The sequence below is a fragment of the Macaca nemestrina genome, chromosome 12 (genome assembly GCF_043159975.1).
Source record: "Macaca nemestrina isolate mMacNem1 chromosome 12, mMacNem.hap1, whole genome shotgun sequence".
NCBI classification, from domain to species: Eukaryota; Metazoa; Chordata; class Mammalia; order Primates; family Cercopithecidae; genus Macaca; species Macaca nemestrina.
The window spans coordinates 92878644-92883923 of record NC_092136.1 but is presented as its reverse complement, the minus strand read 5'-3'; the positions used below and the strand labels follow the sequence as shown (position 1 = coordinate 92883923).

The window sequence follows — 5280 nt, the reverse complement described above, 5'->3', positions numbered from 1 at the left end:
CAGATGAAGAAGTATATAAGGCAAGCTATGTGGGAAAGCCACAGATCTTCCACGCCCTCCCAGGGTGCACCGTGCTCCAGGTCCCTCCATGTGTTCAGCAACCTGGAAGCTCTCAGAACCGGTCCTTCTGAGTTTTTATGGAGGCTTCATTATGTAGCGGCAATTGATTAAATCATGGGCCACTGGTGATCGACTCAACCTTCAGTTTTTTTACCCTCCCTGGAGACAGTGGGCTGAAAGTTCCAATCTCCTAATCGCATGGTTGGTTTCCCTGCCAACCAACCCCCACCAGCAGACACTATAGGACACTGTAGCCAAAAATAATTTTATTTGCATACAAGAAGACATTTATCCTTTTGGAGATTCCAAGGGTTTTAGGAATGATTCCAAGGGTTTTAGGGGAGGATGAAATAAAAATGTATATTTCTTAGTACATAGCAATATCCACACCCACCTATTTAACACTACCACCCACCTCTGTCATTCTGTGTCCATTTTTTTGACTATTACAAAAGTTTATTTAACAAAAAGTTTAATATGAAAATGTACACAATCTAATTTTTACATCATAGAAAACAGTCCCTTTGGAGAGGGGACAAGAATTCCTCTGCTGAACAGCCATTTTTTAGACCTGTTCCAAGGCTTTTAACATGATGATACTGTTTCCTTCTATTTCCACTGTTCTAATATTGTTCTGTTGCCCACTAATTGCCATCTTCACACATTCATCTATCATTAGATTCATAAAATGACTGGATCCCCACAGTATTCCTTGGACATATCTACCACCATTTAATTTCAGTGACAACTTGTCCATACGTTTTTTCAACTTGGGAGAGTGAGCTTTGTTCATGGTGTCACTAAGCAGGTTCAGAGATGCACTGAAACAGAATTTATGGCCTCCATCACACTTCACAGATAGGCCCAGTGTTTCGTGTCTGATGTCACTCATTCCATTAGCCGATTGTGGGCCTATGTCCAAAATTTCAAGTCTTCTCCTTTGCCTGCAAACCTCCAAGCTTTCCTCCTCCCTTGCTTTCTCCAAGCCCATGACCCCCTTCCTACTACCACGGAGAAAGCAGAAGCTATCATAAGAAATGCTCATTGCTTCCGCAGACTCACCTCCCACTGCATCAACCCCTCAGTCTGTCCTGTTCCTGGAGAAGAGAGGCTCTCTTCCTAGGCAATGTCTGGGTCTCGGCCTGCCTTCTTGAGGAGCTTACACTATATTAATTTTATCTGTTCTCTCATAAATCTATATCTTAGTCTCTCCTGGCTCTTTCCACTCAGCATTTGGGCAAAGTTCCACCTCTCCCATCTTAAAAACCTAATGAAAACCCTCCTTGATCTCATATCCCCCTTCAGCTACTTCCTTACCTCTTTTATTAGTGACCAGGTTCATTCTGCCATCACACAGCAATCCAATCACTGTGATGATGGATTTCTGTGAAAGAGAAAAAATTTTATTCACAATGCTATTGTGCAAGGCAGCAGAAAAACAAATCTCCAGTGGGCCTCCCCAAAAATAGAGCTTGGAGGTGCTTCTGAGAGAGAAAGCAGGATGGTCTAAACAGTGGGAAAAGGTGATTGGCGGGTAGGAAAGGTGAGGTTGTTGGGATTTCTGCAAGCATAATTGAGTTAATGTTTTCATTCATTTTTTTCATCCAACAAATTTTTGTTGAAGATAGAGTTTGTGTTAGTCAATTTTCTAGGTGCTAGAAAATAGCAATGAAGAAGGGAGAGAGAAAAACCTCTGTCCTCGTGAAGCTCACTGTTTAGCAGGAAGGTAGGAGTGGGGTTAAATAGGGTGATCAGGGTCGCTTGCCTGAAAAGGTCACATGGAGCTAAGGAAGCGAGCCGTGTAACATGAGAGGGAAACGCATTTCAGGCAGAGGGAACATCAGTGCAAATGCCCTGGTGCAGGGATGAGAGGGCAAGCACTTGACAATAATGTCAGAGAGTTAACGGGGGAAGTAGTGTATGTGCTGAATTGTGCAAGGCCTTATGCTCCTCTGTGAGGTTTCTGGCTTTTCTCCTGAGTGACTGGGGGCTGCTGGAGGGTTTTAGGCTGAGGAGAAGGTTTTAAGCTCATCTGACATGTTTTCTATAAGGATCAGTCTGCCTGCCATGTGGGAACAGGGAGGACAGCAGCTTGGACCAGGATGATGGAAGTCATTGAGTCCAACAGGAAATTATGGAACTCCTGAGGGCTCAGCCACCCCTGATCTCTTCTCCCTGAGGTGAGAGTCCTGCAGTGAGACATTGCTTATGTAACCCCATCTCCTCCCATGGTGCCAGTTGCCTTCTACTCATTGGCAAGTCCAACCCAGGCATCTTCTCTGAGCTCCCTCTCACTGTTTCCATTTGGCCTTCTCACCATCATCTCAAACACAGCCTATCTTGTCCCCACCAAACATGGCCCACAAGCCACCCAGTACTAAGCCAGACACTTAGAAATTTATCTGTGATACTTCCCCACACTTGACCTCCACATTCATTTAGCTCTGCACTAAATGAATGGATTTATTCATCCACTTCTCTCTGCATCCTTTCTAAGCCACCACTGTGTTTGCATTAGTCTCTCAAATGGGCTCACAATGTCCACTCCTGTGCCCTTTCACCCCAATCCCTTCTCTAAGCTGCAGGCAAAGAGAACTTTTAAAAATTCAGATCTCATCAAATTACACCCCTGATTAAAATCTTTAAATGCCTTCCCATTGCTGCTAGATAAATACTAAAGTCCTTACAAAACAAAATCCCCATCCTACCCTGAAGTATCTTACCCTTTCCTTCATCCCTAGTCATATTCCATACCCTGTCAGTCTTTCTATTCATTCCAGAAGTATTCACTTTCTTTGGGTCCTTTCCACCTCAGTACCTTTGCATGTGATGCTCCCTGTGCTTAGAAGGCTCTCTTACACCCTCCTGTCTCCTCCAGGTCTCAGCTTATGTAGCTTTCCCAGGAAAGCATATGCAACCCCTAGATGAGATTAGAACTGTCTCTCTCCACAAGCTCACACCAGCTTGGATTTCTCTTCCATGGTGTCATCACAATTAGAATTTATGTTTATATCAAGAGTTGGTGAATGTTTTTCCATCTTATAAGCTCTATACCGTGTCTATCTTCTCACCATGGTATCCCCAGTTTTGAGGACAGTGCGTGAACACAGAGGGGCTTACTAAGTGGTGATGCGCTTAGATCCAAACAAGGAGGCCTTTGCCTGGATCCTGCTCCTGCCCTCCTCCAGCTGTGTGGGGTAAAATGTCTAGAGGTCCAAGGGGAATTGTCCACCCAAGGCTATGTCCTCCTCCTAAGTCACTCTAAAATTATCTACCTCAAAGGCCCAGGACCCACGTCCATTGTCTCTATGTGCCTCTTAACTGGGCCTATTCTCACAAAGGTGGATGATGCCATTAGAATGAGCGCCTTAGGCCGGAGGCATGTCCATGGAGTGGTGGGTGAAGTTGTGTGTGCAGCTTGGACATGCAAGGTAGAGCATCCACACACCTGTGTGCAAGGATGCATGGTACAGAACTCAGCTTGGGTGGGAAAAAAGTTGTCAGGCCATGGATGGAGAGCTAGGGCCAGCAATCTTTGCACTGTCACTTTTGAGCACAGAACTGTGGGCATTCCAAGAATTCTATATTCAAACCTACTTTTTCAGGTCATCTTGAAAGTGAATTGGTCAAAGTAGTATAAAACATTTTATATAATGATTTGTTACCTAGATTTGTAATTGTGAAATATCTATACACTTGCTATGTGGATCTCAGAACGTGATGAGTATTTATTGAGTGAATAAATAAATGAATAGGCTTATTCCTGGATTTCACCATTTGCCATTTGTAGTGACTGGATGAAAAAAATGAACGAATGCTTCATGCAAATAAATCCCCACAAAGGCAAATGCATTTTATTTAAAGTGAAGATCCAGCTGGCAAGGGAATTAATCTGTCTACCTAGGTTGAAATATTTTTTCTCAGGGCAGCTCTGACTTGAATGCTTCCATTCTATAAGTCAGTGACAAGTATAAGTAATAATAGTGAACATTTATTGGGCTCTATGTTCAGGACTGGTTTAAGCCCACCATATAGATTAAATAATTAAATATTCACAATTCTATGAGTTAGGTGCTATTATCATTCCCATTTTACAGATGAGGAAACTGAGGCTCATTAAAGTTAAGTAACTTACCCTCGGTCACACAGCTAGTAAGTTACAAAGCTAGAGGTAAGTTCCCAGGCAGCTTGTGCTCCATACATTATGCTATGGTATTTGCAGAAGTGAAAGTCCTCCTGTGTCTCCCCCTTGTTATCAATACCCAGGGGGTCTTGGAGTCTGAGCCAGGATCCATGCGTGTCAGGGTCACACTCTCTAATAGCCAAGTTGCCTTTGTATGTGTGAGAAACAGTAAGGGATTAAATTTGAAGTTTAGTCAGCAGGATGACTAATCCCCCCACAGGGAAGGAGTTCATCCAATTTTTACTTTCAATTTCCTCCTACAGCTTTAGAGGAAAACAAAGAAAGGACGAACAGCATCTCATGGTAAAGGAAAGTTACTAGATTTTCATTTACTGGTCATGATACCAAGGGTCCTGAATGGGAAAAGTAAATCGTAACTCCTTAAAGGTGAATTTTTCACATGCTGTAAACTTTAATTAGTAAGAATATTAACAGGCTGCAAATGCTCTCATTCCACCTGAGTGGATTACTGTTGTTAAAATAGGAAAGCTCAGTATCCCCTTCCTTCCTACTCTTCAGCTGTAGGATTACCAGCAGCAGCTCTAAGAAGGACCCCCTCATCTAAACCAGATGAGGACCAGAGATGGAGAGAACAAGGATGAGGGAGAAAGAAGGGAGGAAAGACTGAACATAGATTCAAGGTTATGGAGCCCCCAGAGTCCTTACGTCCCCAACTGCGTATTTTCAACAGATACTCAGTGTCTCCCCTGTGTGAAGGGAAAGTTCAATATCACATTAACAAATGTCCATCTCCAGGGGTATTCAGTAGCCACTGGAGTTTCAGGCAGCATCAATGTTAATTTAAAAATGTGGATAGAATATTTTGCATAATAAAAAGTTTTTTCTTTATTTCAGTGTTATTTGCTGCTGCATTATTTATAATAGCAGAAAAAAAATGACATGCCTTTTGAATTTTGTCACTGGCACTGAAATAATGTCAGTTCACTTTATCTTTTTCACTCATTCTGATCTTCCGTTTCCAAATTTACAAACCTGTGTTTCATAGGGCTGTTTTGAGAATAAAATACAATAAAATA

At 42.6% G+C, this 5280-nt stretch overlaps 1 pseudogene; it reads right to left on the bottom strand.

The window, feature by feature from the left end:
* Positions 1-625: 625 nt before the first annotated feature.
* LOC112427172 (small nuclear ribonucleoprotein G pseudogene) lies at positions 626-853 on the bottom strand (annotated as a pseudogene).
* Positions 854-5280: the final 4427 nt, after the last annotated feature.